The sequence below is a fragment of the Tachyglossus aculeatus genome, chromosome X4 (assembly GCF_015852505.1).
Source record: "Tachyglossus aculeatus isolate mTacAcu1 chromosome X4, mTacAcu1.pri, whole genome shotgun sequence".
Taxonomy (NCBI): Eukaryota; Metazoa; Chordata; class Mammalia; order Monotremata; family Tachyglossidae; genus Tachyglossus; species Tachyglossus aculeatus.
In genome coordinates this window covers 15,996,855-16,011,303 of record NC_052098.1, presented here as the reverse complement: position 1 = coordinate 16,011,303, position 14,449 = coordinate 15,996,855, and the positions used below count along the sequence as shown (strand labels likewise).

General features: G+C 45.7%; 1 protein-coding gene across 6 annotated transcripts in view; it reads right to left on the bottom strand.

Annotated features, from left to right (window-relative positions):
- Positions 1 to 13,889, bottom strand: part of SMARCA2 (SWI/SNF related, matrix associated, actin dependent regulator of chromatin, subfamily a, member 2) — a 179,835-nt gene extending 165,946 nt beyond the window's left edge. For 2 of the 6 annotated variants that reach the window (XM_038769625.1, XM_038769630.1), the window contains exons 1-3: positions 11,770 to 11,933; positions 11,080 to 11,223; positions 8,953 to 9,117 (exon numbers count right to left, since the gene is read on the bottom strand). The gene's annotated coding sequence lies outside the window, so the exon portion shown is untranslated. Of the gene's footprint in view, positions 1 to 8,952; positions 9,118 to 11,079; positions 11,224 to 11,769; positions 11,934 to 13,183; positions 13,362 to 13,799 lie in introns of those variants that run through there. The other 4 variants (XM_038769628.1, XM_038769627.1, XM_038769629.1 and 1 more) reach the window with 4 other exon arrangements.
- Positions 13,890 to 14,449: the final 560 nt, after the last annotated feature.

The window sequence follows — 14,449 nt, the reverse complement described above, 5'->3', positions numbered from 1 at the left end:
GAGTGGAAAAGGTGGTCTGGGAGAAAGGTCCCACTGTACTTATTTTGACCTCTCTAGTTCTAAATATTTTTATGTCTGATTCCCCCGTTAAGAGTGTAATCTCCCTGTGCAGGGGGAATGGGTCACTTCATCATTCTGTACTGTCCAAGCACCTAGTACAGTGCACCTCTCCAAGTGGGTGCTCAATAAGTGCTGCTACTACTACTACTACTACTATCACCAGTGGGCTGAAAAAAGATTTTCATCACCAATCCCTGACCTACCAAGCAGTCTTGGCCCCTTGGAGGAAAAGTGAGCTGAGTACGGCCCTGCAACTGTTCAAAAATAGAAAATGATCATGCTCCCATTGGCCATGGCTATAGCACCACAATAAAGCTTCGCATAGCTCAACACAACAGGGCCAAGCATGACTCAAGGACACAGAATTTGAACAGTGCAAAGAGAAATATTTAAATGGTATCTAACAGAGGAGCATGGCAATACTACTAATACTACGAATAATTCTGGTATTTGCTGAGCACTTACTATGTGTCAAGCGCTGTGCTAAGCACTCGGGTAGATGACAAGATAATCAGGCCCCAACTGGGCTCATAGTAAGTAGGAGGGAGAAAAGGTATTGAATCCCCATTTTGCAGATGACAGAAGGGAGGTACAGAGAAGTTGAGTGCCTTGCCCAAAGTCACACAGCAGACAAATGGCGGAACCGGGATTAGAACCCCGTCCTCTGATGCCCAGGCCCATACTGCTTCTCTAACGGTGGCTGGTAACTGGCATTTTCGGCACACGGTAAGCACTCAATAAATACGACTGAATGAATTTTCTAGTCATCCTGGAAAACACAGCTACCCCGAAAACGAACAAAAAGAACAGGATGATATAAACAATGAAAACCCTTTCAAATGAGGCAAACACAGGTATAATCTACTGCAAAATGATCATGGATGTGTTCTAAACAGGGGTGCCAACTTTCCATTTTGAACAGGGGGGTAAACAGGGGAGGAAGAAGGATGGGATGGGGGTGGGGGGGTGAAGAATAAGGAGATAAATTTGGATGGGTGAGAGACTGAGGAGGGCCTGCTGGAATGGGGCAGACCGGTTGTGGCTGTCCACTCTGCCAAAAAAAAAAACCAGTGCCAATCCTACAGAGGCAAAAGTCTCCCTCGTCCCATGCTACTGGGCACCCCTTATTCCAATCATTCAATGGCATTTATTGAGCACTTTCTGTCTGCAAAGCAAATTCCAAGAATACACTGAAGCAGAAAAAAAGAGGTGGCACTGGGCTCACTTATTGTTGTGTTTTTTTGCATAAAGGTAGAAAGTTGTTTCATATCTATTACTCCACTCCCCTTCACAACATCCCTATAAAAGCGAGAGAAGTAGAGTTTTCCCTCACTTGATATACAGGTAAAGTGAAGACCAGAAAGGCCTAATGACATAGTTGGCTGGGAGTTTCAGTCACATCCTCAGCCTGTTCGACCAGGGCTCTGTCCACTAAATGAAGAATGCTATTTTCATAGATGTCCCCCATTTTCTGGGGATTGGAGGGGCATAAAACTGATTGCGGACTATTTCCAGAACTTCCTGCACCCTGTAAATCCATAAAATAATAATAATAATAATGGCATTTATTAAGCGTTTACTATGTGCAGAGCACTGTTCTAAGCGCTGGGGAGGTTACAAGGTGATCAGGTTGTCCCACGGGGGGCTCACAGTCTTGATCCCCCTTTCCCAGATGAGGGAACTGAGGCCCAGAGAAGTGAAGTGACTTGCCCAAAGTCACACAGCTGACAGTTGGCGGAGCCGGCATTTGAACCCATGACCTCTGACTCCAAAGCCCGGGCTCTTTCCACTGAGCCACGCTGCTTCCCAAAAGCAACGTGAGAAGCAGTGGGGCCTAGGGCACGGTCCTGGGAGTCAAAGGAACTTGTTCTAATCCCGGGTAAATCACTTAACTTCTCACTGCCTCGGTTTCCTCATCTGTAAAATGGGGACTCAATCTCAATACCCGCTCTCCCTCCGGTTTATGAGTCCCAGGTGGGACCTGATTATCTTGTATCTACCCCAGAGCTTAATGCAGGGCTTGGCACATAATAAGCGCCTAGCAAATGCCACAATTATTATTGTTATTACAAAAACAGATCATCTCCAGTAACAAAGGGGGAAGGACTGCTTCTAAGCCAGATTCCTCTTAGTCTGGACACACCATTGGAGGCATCGTGTCCCTGGACTGTGTGGAGGTAGGAGAAGGGCTTACAGGCAGATTTTCTTGTCCCACCGTTGGGGCATTCTGTCCTTTTGACTTGAGCCAAGAGCACTTATTCCCTGCCTCAAGCATGTCTCCCCATTCAGTGGGCACAGAAGGAGGTAGGAAAATGGGCGCCTCCTCCCCTTCCTCTGCTCAGACACACCAGCTGAAGCAGGGAGCACCCTGAATTTGCCACCCCACTGCAAATCCAAGTGGGTGTGGACGTGTGTGTGCACGCGTGCATCTGTGGGTGTGCATGTACGCCCACACACACGCAAGAGCACGGTCGCGTGAGGGGCTTCTATCTGGTTGCATGTGATTTTCTTTTTTTATTTTGTCCTTTTACAGCTCCATCTGGGTTTTTGAAGGCCCGAAGGAAAAAAAAAATAATATCAGCAACAGCTCTGGACATGACCATACGGAGGTGAGGTCAGCAGAGGCACAAGCTTCAGTAGTTTATTTTTAGCAACTTTATTTCCCTTCTGGCTGAGATAGGGAAGGGATCTTAAGGGCAACCCATTTAATTGAAGTAATTTTATTTTATTTGTAAAATTCAAATTAGGGACGCAATAATGCTTGAAATGTATTACTATAAAGTTTTCACCAAAGTATTTTTAAAATATTGTGACATTAGTTTAGGACATATTTCACTATGTTGGTGTGAATCGGGATCTAAGACAAAACACAGAATGACAGACTACTTTAAAGTGAATAAAAAGTTGTAACTAGAAGGGTTTTGCTTATCGAAAATGGAACTGGGAAAAACACAGCTCAAGAGGTTTCTAAAACGACAGGAGAGTCTAGGGAGTGAATTATAGCCTTGAATTCACTGGAGAGCCAACTATTGTTATTTATTCTATGTAATTATAAAACAAACGGAAGTAACTCCATTTCCATCCCACCCCTCAAACACACACATACGCTCTCATTTTTCTAGTCTGCATTTAGAATTTAGGAGTCTGCTATCAATCAAGGGGTATTACAAGATATAACACCCTTTCATGGATCTCAAAGTAGTATACCCATTCACTTTGTTTCCTTTTTCAAATTGTATTTCCTGAGGTGAGTTTAACTAAACCAGGCAGGCCCCAAATATTTATGTTTTATGTTTATGTTTAACTTTATGTCGATACTTTCTAATGGTCCTTTGTTTCGTGTAGATGATCCGATAATATTTCTGCTCATGTTATCCTTTTGTCTTTGAATCTTAATGGACCTTACAAATATTAAAACACAGCAAAATCACCTAAGGACCTTTTTTTAAAGCACCCAGCCTCCTGAAACCTTAGAAAAAAGGTGTTAGGCAGGAATGGAATATTATGTCAGAATGTTTCCTGGAGACACTTGAAAGAGGAATTCAGGGTTCTACTGCATTAATAGCACTGTTCTGTACTGTAATGAGAGCTTCTTGGAGCTTAAAGCACTTTCAGACTTTATCTAATTAATTGTGGCAACATCCCCATGACACAGGTAAAGTCATTATCGCCATTGAATACAAGGTGGCACAGGGGTATAGGTAAGTTTCATAACTTGCACAAGATTACATCAAAGGTAATGGAAAAGCTGAAAATACAGCTACTTCACACTCCCCAGGCTAGGGCAAAGCCAAACCCGTTGGGAACAAGTTGGACAACTATCTGATAGAGCCATTTTGAACTGGGGAGGCCTTGTGCAATGCCTGGAACACTGCCCGTCCAGAAGTGAAGTGAACCAGGGCCAAAATAGAAGCGGGGCTATGTCGTAATCCCAGAGAATGCCACTCCGCCTGTGTGACGGTGTCACAAAGTTGTGGTGGTCCCCTGGGTCTGTTATGATATTTAGTCCCAAACGCCCCAGGAGATGACCACTGTCCAATGTAGTGGCCCCAGAATATAGAAACCACATAAACCACCTGCAGTACACTTCTACTTCCTTCCACCCATCCTCAGCACTTACATTCTATAAATCTATTCAATTATTGATTTTGGATTACTCAGCTTGAAAACACTTTTTATGCCTTTTTCTCCCACTTGAGTGTTAGCTCCTTGTGGGCAGGGAATGTACAGTGTAAAGGGTGCCACTACTACTACTGTAGCTTTACGTCCTCTTAGTATTTCATCTCTCTGTATGAGACTGTCGACAGTCTTCTCTTCCCCACTCCCCTACTATTTTTAGACCGTGAGCCCTCTGAGAGGCAGGGACCACGTATTCCTTCCCAGGGCTTAGTACCCAGAATGTGCTTAATAAATAAATCAGTCGTACTGTTACGAGAGAGAGAGAGAGAGAGAGAGAGAGAGAGAGAGAGAGAGAGAGAAAACCAGGAAGAGTAGTGAGTTACTGTAGAGACATTCTAAAGTGAAAGGAGCAGTGGTTGGCAGGTATTTACTAAGCAGGAGAGGTGGTATTTTAAAGGTTAAAGAAAGAAAAACAGGTTATATAACAATGGAGGAAAATAAATTTGGGAAGCACTGCTCTAAAGACTCCGCTGCATAATCACTGCCCTAAACTAGCTCCTTCCCCTTTATCGTCCCTGAACCCTTACTTCAGTAGATATTCTTTTTTTTTTTTTTACCTATTTCCCCATTTTATAAAGAAAGTGAAGGTTAAGGGGAAACCAGCAAGAGAACCTAGAACTTCAATGGCCTATATCTACTCAGAGAAATAACACGATCTATTTACAAAGCTCACTGGTCCTTTTTAATAGTATGTTGATGTAGGATTTCAATGGTTCAAGGATACGTGAATAAATAAAGACCACAACTCAAAACGTTCAAAATACTCTCCCACCCTCTCTCTGCTTCCTTTAAAAAATATATTTAGTAGCCTATAGCAATTAATTGACCGTGTATCCACTAAAATTTGGTGAAACCACCAAATCACAAAATGACCACAATTCTTTTAAGGGATTTGTTTAGAACAGTGCTTTGCACATAGTAAGTGCTTTTAACAGATACCATCATTATTATTATTTGTTAAATGCTTATTATGTGCCAAGCACTGAACTAAGCACTGAGGTAGCTACAAGACAATCAGACTGTACATAGTCCCATCCCACATGGGGCTCACGGTCTAGGAGGAAGTCTCGGAGAGGAGTAAATACACACACAAGAATGGCCAAAACTTTTCTCTCGGAGCTGGAAGCTAAGAATGTTATGTGGTGGTTACTATTGCTTCCATCCACGATGTTTGTGTGTGTAAAGACTTGAACTTCTACAGTTCACTCTATGACTTTCAATTACCTATAAGGGTACTTTAAAAAGGCTAACTTTAAAAATGTGCTCTTTTAACAAGACTCCATGAAAAGCAAATAGCTACAACTCCCTCACACAAGACTCCACATATTTTCTATATCAAACAAAACACAGTTTCCAACTCTCATTCAAGATAACAAATTAGAACGTCCTCTGTTGCGTTCAAGTAAAATTAGACTGCCTTGGGAGCCCATTCTAGCAGGAGTGAGATCTGGCAATACCTCTGAAGCTTTACTGTTCAAAACAAAAGATAACAAGAAGCCACCACAGGGGCTAATTAGTCCCTTATGATCCTAAAGCCCTGCCTCAAAAGGATCCTTGATTTTAAAATGATTCCCCAGCAGACACCTTACTCTGCCTCTCAGATACCATGCTCCATCGGTAATCCAAACCAATCCAATGCAAGGATGTATTTTAGGACCGAGAAGTATCTAGAGGGGAAATAAGTAAAAAAAGAATATCTACTGAAGTTAGGGTTCAGGGAAGATAAAGGGGAAGGAGCTAATTTAGGGCAGTGATTATGCAGCGGAGTCTTTAGAGCAGTACTTCCCAAGTTTATTTTCCTCCTTCATTGTTATATAACCTGTTTTTCTTTCTTTAACCTTCAAAATACCACCTCTCCTGCTTAGTAAACACCTGCCAACCACTGCCCCTTTCACTTTAGAATGTCTCTACAGACTAGAAATGGAAGCAATTGAAAATGCAGCCTCTTTGCAGAGCTTTTCCCACTATCACAGAGCTAAGACCCAATGTTGTACCAATCCACTTAGTTATCAAACTAATTAAACAATTACTACCACTACTAAGAGTAGACAAGATTGAAAAGAAGCTTCTTTGCAATTAACGAAAGTAGCTCAGATAGCTCCACAGACCAGCACCACGAGACATATCTCATGTGTTATTACATGTATTTAAACCTGTCCTGTACAAAATTATGCGGAAGTCCCTTCTCAAAGACTGGGGTGCTCCTAAAAATTAACTGACAACAGCTCCACCTTTATTTGTGCGGTAAGAAACACCATACATACACACACACACCAGTAAATATATATATACACACTTGTCTGGTCTTAGGCCGTCGCATCATCTTCAACTCGACACACACACACGTAAACTGAACATATGGAATCTAAGTCATCCTCATCTTCCTCGATGGTATTTACTGAGCACTTACTACGTGCAGAGCACTGTACTAAGGAGCTTGGAAAGTAAAAATGTCATAAAAATGTTCCTGTCAACATTTGTTTTACTATCAAAAGACAGCAAAAACTCCTCACTCTTGGCTTCAAGGTTCTCCATCCCCTCGCCCCCTCCTACCTCACCTCCCTTCTGTCCTTCTCCAGCCCAGCCCGCACCCTCCGCTCCTTGGCCGCTAACCTCCTCACTGGGCCTCGTTCTCACCTGCCCCGCCACGGACCCCGGGCCCACGTCCTCCCCCTGGCCTGGAATGCCCTCCCTCCGCACATCCGCCAAACTAGCTCTCTTCTTCCCTTCAAAGCCCTACCAAGAGCTCACCTCCTCCAGAAGGCCTTCCCAGACTGAGCCCCCTTTTTCCTCTCCTCCTCCCCACCCCGCCCCCAGCCCTACCTCCTTCCCCTCCCCACAGCACTTGTATATATACTGTTGCAAAAACTTGTATATATATTGTTGCATGGTTGCAAAAACCAACCATGACACGCTGAATGAACTGTGAATGAATGGTACACCCTTGATATGCACGATACCCACTGGGCAGAGGCAGGAATTCAAGGTCTGCAAGAACTAACCTTTGGAGTACACTTCTGCTATGTGTGGTAAATGCTTCAAATATGAAAATGCCAGTCATCTGAAAGAGATCTGTACTCCGATCATATTTGGCAAGATAAAAAATGTTACTATAGTAAGCAAGTTACAATGAGCAATTCCTCAGCTTAAAGAATTCACCTAAAAATCATAAAACTACCAGGAGAGTAGCCCAAGAGGTTACTTTCTCAAATGAACACTTTCTGAATACTAAAAATGTAAAAGGGGAGTAGTCACATGGCTTAAAGTTCTCAAGAATACACAAAATTCAGTTGCCTAGAAATAAAATGGTAATGGAGGTTACCAACAGAGTATTTCCAGAGCACATTTTAATGAGTGAACAAAGCAGCAGCTCATCACAAACAGAGCTCACCAATATTGCCACACTGGAAACGCACATCTCAGACGCCAGAAAAACAGAACAGTACTACTAAATGCAAACACATGCAATTCAGCTTGAAAGAATGTATTAAAGACCGCTGTCGTGATGCAAATAAATAGCATGGGCACTATTTTTCAAAAAAGTAATTATAATGACTTCCAGTTCAAGAACAATGACCATGAAAAATTACTTTCAGTTCTCATCTGTACACTGCAAGCAAAAACATTCAAAGTTCTTTATTCTGTAAGTTTAATTATGTGGTTTAATGTGGCAAATACTGTACATTTTTGTGTATGCACATGGATACGGTGGTAGTTTTTCCTCCATTCTCATTGATATATATACATGAAATAATATAATTAATATCACGTTTAAAAAATTACAAGTCCATTCATAGTTGACCCCAAACCACAATAGAAATACTGTGTTAAAAGATAAAAAACACTCCCTAGAGATACCTTCATTCTGAAAAGGTTACTAATAATAATTTTTGCATTCCAAAATGTGAAAATATACAATTCAGTTACATATTCTGGAAGCAGTTGGTAGAGTATTTTTGCACTCAATAGGCACTCAGTGAATACCACTGACTGAAGAAAGCCAATTTCCAAATAATCCAGCCCACCGCTCTCATACCTTTCACTTTTAAGGGTTTTTTGATGTTGCAATCTTTAACAAACACTTGTTATTAGGAAACATTACACTACTTGAAAACTCTGCGTAACTCCTTGGCCTCTAGGGAAAAGGTGCTATATTATTTTTTTAATCAAATAAACACATGGGAGTAAATAAAGTTAGAACATTTTCAAATTGTAAAATTATTGGGTTATATGGCAAATATTTTCATATTGTGCTCCACATCTTATCATGCACTGTGAGTTTGTTGCCGTTTGGGGTCCGGGCAGCTTGCATGATGTGACTAGGGGCCCCCCCGCCTCCCTTTTTTCCAGACTGTAAACTCGCGTTCAGGATCGACCGATTCCATCGTATCGTACCATCCCGAGGGGCCTAAGCACGCCATGCCATTAATCGCACCCCGGGTCTTCTGTCCACTGTGAGCCCGTTGTTGGGTAGGGACCGTCTCTATATGTTGCCAACTTGTACTTCCCAAGCGCTTAGTACAGTGCTCTGCACACAGTAAACTCTCAATAAATACGACTGAATGAATTTACCTTCAGGACCGAGCAATGCACCTAAATTACTACTACCTATTCCCGAAGAAAGAAGTAAGCATACTCTAACTACAAGGACTATTTCAAGTTCGCTCACCACTATGGTTACATTTGGAGTTTGCACACTTTCCACTGACCTACCTTTAGGGGTGGTCTTCTCCCCCCCCATCTAGGGAGTGTAGACTGTTTCTTGTCTTTACTAAATGATGGGAGATGAAATGTCTCTGATGGGCGATTAAATGTCTTCAGTCTGTTCTTTTCAAAGATACCACCTCAACTTTCCTCTACATGTCAGAAAAACGCAGTCTACATAACAGAATCCATTTTTAACGGGAGAGACGAAACATCAGGTTAAACAGCGGATTACTCGAAAAGAGGAGAAAAGATAAAACCGAAGAAGTCAACCACCGGTTTACAAATCTAGCTTTCGAGAGCACCTTCACTCCAGTCTCTTGTGAAGGGGCAGGGTGGTGAGGGGATAGGGGACTGGAGAGAGGAGGGGGAAGAGAGGGAAATGTGTTCCCCTGAGGGAACAGAGCTGTAGCCTTCAAGCATAGCACATCTCCCAACGCCATCCATTTTATGCATCTAATTTACCAATGACCTCTTTTTAAATCATTTTACCATGCACAGAGTATGAAAACTACTAGTCATTTATCAGGTCCTGTAGCCTATCATTCATCTCTCCATGTATTTGATTTTGCTTTCAAGTAACCTTAGCACTAGATTTGTGATAATTCAACCATTTTCATGGCAATGTGTCAAAGTGTCATAAACAGAATTATTACTTCTCTGGAGGATCCAGCAGCTGGCCTAGAAGAGAGTGGGGGCTGGGGGGGGGGGCGGGGGGGGGGGGGAATAAATGTCTCATTTATCCAGGACTACCTTCCAAAAAATGGCTAAAAGGAAGGAAATACTGGGTAAGATTACTTTAATAGATTTTTATCATTTTATTTGGTGCAGTTTTGCTTCAATGCTAGATTCCTCCCCTTACAATTGAACACTTACAGCACAGCGACACATAGTTGGAACCGTAATCATTTAATGGAAGAAGGAGCCACACCTGGAGGCTGGGGGCTGGACTAAATCTCTCCTGAGGTCTGTTTCGACTCTATGGTACTACAGCTTCTAATCTCAACTTCAAAGTTAAATATAAACTTTGAAATCAATATCTGGAAATGTGTTATGTGTCCAGTTGTACTTTGTCACGCCCATATTAAATAGAATTCCAACATTAACAATATAAAATACTAGCTGGGGCGCTTTTTTTGTCAGTCTCAGACCTCAGGTGTTGGTCAAAGCACTTTTCAAACTTGACAAGAAATGCTCACGAACCACTTTGGAAATGAACAAAAGAAAAGATCTGAGACGACTTTGAACACACTCTTGTGGTGCATATTTTCTATGAAACCCCACGGTAACGCCAGTCCTGAAGCCGGGATGTAATTCAGGAGAGAAAGACTGCATTTAATGAAGCACTGCATTCACCTCTGTCAATCTCACATGTGTTATATGACACTTAACTCGGAATTTATTTTAAAATGCTCATTACCAATAAAGTCTCTTTGCTCGATGCCACTGACAGAGGAGATGGACTCTATGATCTATCGGGTCTTTTCATTCTCACCATTATGATCTCCATTACTTCAAACATAAAAACCGCCTAATCCCGTCCTCCTGGTACATTTTTTTGAGTGACAAACGGGCTCAGAGGGAGAAAAAAAAGTCAGTGAGGAATAATAGGGCAATTAGGTTCCCAAAAAGAAAGTGTGTCTCCATTTGCATAACAATGCATCGACTCCCACATCCAAAGCTGCCACACCTCCCAACACAGATCTAGTATGTTGGAAGTAGCCTGGAAGTCTGGCTCTACATTCAGCGATCCAGGCAGGCAGCAGGGAAATATTTCTGAAGAGACGGCATCAGAAATGTGACATGCTCCGACTACATTTTGGGTCGAAGCTGGTGGTAATGGGTAGCTGTCAATGCCTTCAGCTTCAAAAATCCTTTAGGTAGCTGTTGCATCAATTGGGTAATCTTTCCGTGCACGTTTGAGGGAAGGAAGGCAGGCAGGGGGTAAGTTTCTGTCTTAAAAAAAAAAAAAAAACAAAAAAAAACCACGTACTGATGATCCCAAACGAATGGGGAAAATCATGGCAAAAGTCACCTCCAGTGGAAGCAATTTTTAATCAAGATGTAAAGGATTTGACTTCTACCACTGGTACACTTGGGCGTTTTATTTAAACTCTAACTTATCTGTTGTCTTACAGTCGCCTGATGTTCATGTGAATGCCGAAGAGCCTACGCCATCCTCAACTGGGGGTAACGATGGCACCAGTCCATAAGATAATGATCCCGAGTCGTGAAAACCCATCAGGCTGGCGAAAGACGGCAATTCGGAAACACTCTGGGCTAGCAGTTACATAAACAAATGGAAAAACACACCATGTGTTTAACGCACACACTTGCACTTGGAATTACATAACATGCAGCTTGTCCTGACCAATCTCTCTCTGTCCCTCCCTCCCCGCAGTCCTCCGTCCTTAAATCAATCAACTGTGTGCAGAGCACTGTACTAAGCGCTTGGGAAGTACGAGTGGGCAACATGCAGAGACGGTCCCTACCCTTAAATGAAAATGTTTGGGAGAGAAAACAGTGCACTTGGACTCGCAATTGGGAGTCCCTGCGAGAGTGTGGGGCGTGTTTAGGCCCGAAGTTTGGATTCAATCTCCAAATACCGTACACGCCAACCGAGAGAAAAGGCAGCCGGGCACCAGTAATCACATATCCCCCCCCGCCCCCGCCTTTCCCTCTCGCTGGAAAGTTTTCCACCCGATCGATCGGCCCCCGAATATTTCTCGCCGTACTTTTAACCGAAAGAGAGGGGCGGATAAAAAGGGGGAGCAGAGCGAGGGCTGCCTTTCGAGCCTGGGCCCCGATCGGGGCGCGTCCCCTTACCTGGAGGCGGTGGAACCGCAAAGGGGCAGCAGGGGTGGGTGGCTGTCGTTGGCGGACGAGGGGCATAGCTCACGGGGGCTCTAGGCCTGTCTCTCCCCAGCTCTCATATCAGAACGATCAAACATGTCTGTGTGTGTCTGTGTGTGTGTGTTTCGCCGCTGTGACTTCCTGATTCTCCGCGGATCGCACACGGAAACCCCCCACCAACCACCACCAAACCTCGCCTCTTCCTCTCCGGGCACTGGGAGGGACCAAGGGAGGGGGAGCCAAGCCTCCCCTTCCTCCTCCTCCTCCTCCTGCTGCTGCTGCTGCTTTTCCAGTCTCAAACAGGGAACACACCACGCACAAGCACACACGAGAGCGCGCCCCCGCGCGCGCCCGCCCGCACCAACGACGAAAAAACGGTAACATTAGCCGCGAGGCCCGCCCCCCTTCGCCCCGCACCTCGCCACCTTTCCTCATTTGCCCTGCCAAACTTTTCTTCCTCCTCCTCCCAACTCCCCTAGCTCCCAAACGCAGGCGGGCCCGACTGTCTTCTTTTAACTTCTGCAACACCCAAGTCTCCGGAGAACGGCACCGGGGCCCAAGAAGCCGCTTCCACCAATCAATCAATCAATCAGTGGTATTTACTGAGCGCTCACTGTGTGCGGAGCACTGGACTAAAAGGCCAAGTTGGCAACATCTAGAGACAGTCCCTACCCAACAGTGGGCTCACGGTCTAAAAGGGGGGAAATAATGGCAAACTCTTAGGGCCGGGGAGGGCGTTTGGGGTGGGGTTTTTTTTTTTTAGCAGTCGCAGCCACAAGTCCGGGCCCCCGGCGAGGGGCAAGCACCCGGAGGCCGAGCAGGTTGCCGCCTGCCTTAGCGCCGGGCCGGACTCAGGACCGTCTCCCTATGTTGCCAACTTGGACTTCCCAAGCGCTTAGTCCAGTGCTCTGCCCACGGTAGGCGCTCAATACATACGACTGATCGATTCAAGGAGGCGAATCGCCACACCTTTCCCCGCTGGCGTGACCGTGTTTCGCAACGCAACCGGGAGGAGGAAAGCGAAAGACGGCCGGGAAAGCGGCCACCTAACCCGAGCCGGATTCGGCCGGCGGAAAGCAAGAGTCCCAAACGCAAGGGGGGGGGGGGGGGGGGGGGTCGGAGCCGGTTCTCTCCTCCAGGCCTCTCCGGCCGCGCGGGTGATGTTTGTGACGGACAGGGCGATTATCCGGATCATGGCCTCCTCGGCTCTGCTGGTTAATGCCGCCGCCTTTCCAACTAGCTCCCTCAACTCCTTCTCGCACGCACTTCAGAGGGCCACCCAGCTCCCCTGCCATTGAAACGGGGCGCCTGCACCCTCTCCCCGGCCTGCGCCCCCATTTGTGCCAAAGGGCAGGAGGAAACGCCGCAGGAGACAAGTCCAACATACCGCTTCGTTCGGCTCCTCCGTCTGTCGCTCTATTTCGGTCTCCGCTGCTTGCTGGAAACCCTTTTCTTTTCCCCGGTGCCCCGGAAAACACCGGCAGCGGCCGGCTTCTCCCCCGAACTGTTACTACGATGACTGCTCGTTAGAAACTAGCTCGTTTCCACTCTTTTCCCCCCAAAGAAAAAAAACGCGACCTTGCCCGAGTGCGCTGTTGTGGGGTCTGTGCTGCAACCGTGCGCCGCCGACTTGGCATTCAGGAGCAAAGCTTTTCAGCCCCCTCCCCTCGCCCATTAAGAAGTAATTATTAATGTCATTACTAGAAAATGATTCTGTTGAAACTTTCCCTCCTCCTCCCCCCCTCCTCTCTCACTACCAATCCAACCGCTGACGTTTTTCGCTTCACTTGGGGGCGTTGGAGTGGCGGGGTGGCCCTCTGTTTTGGTTTATCTGTTTGTTTTGGTCGCCGTGAAGGTGCAATCGATAATAAGCGTGCGAATACCGACTAAATAATGGTGCAGGTCGAGTGCGTGCCGGCGGTGGTGCGACCGCAGCCGCTGCAGGAGAAGGGCGGGGGGGGGGGGGGGAGGGGAAGGAGAAAGGAGTTGTAAGTTATATTTACCTTGCTGGTGAAGAGTGTGCTGTATGGCTCTCTCCCGCTCTGAGTCACCCAGAGTACAGAAACAGAGGTAGAGGACTAGATTATGAATATGACTTCATTGATGACAGCCATCCCCTCCTCTTCCTAAATTCTGGCTCCGCCTCCTGACTGCTCGCAAGTCCCGCCCCGCCGACACCACGGGCTCCGGAAGAGGCCCTCCGATTGGCCCGGGGGGGCGAGCCGGCCGGCCCCCCGCAGCCTGATTGGGCGGGGCCGGCTGTCAATCACCGCCTCTTTGCTACTTGGAGAGGAAGGCGGGTGGGGAGGAGGAGGTGTACAAGAATGTGATCTACTGTATGAGTGTGGGCATGTGTGCCTAAAAAGGCGACTGCCTCTGTCCGTGTTTCTATCAATCGATCATATTTAGTGAGCGCTTACTATGTGCAGAGCACTGTACTAAGCGCTTGGGAAGAACAAATTGGCAACATATAGAGACAGTCCCTACCCAACATTGCGCTCGCAGTCTACATGCACTAAATATATTGTGCGGGACAGACCGAGCTTGTTTGACTTTCTTCTCCATTTGGGGTTGTGGTTTTTTTTTTCTTTTGACTCATTCAGCCACCCGAAGGGGAGGCGATCAGAGAGAGAGAGATCGGGCAGCGAGCTTA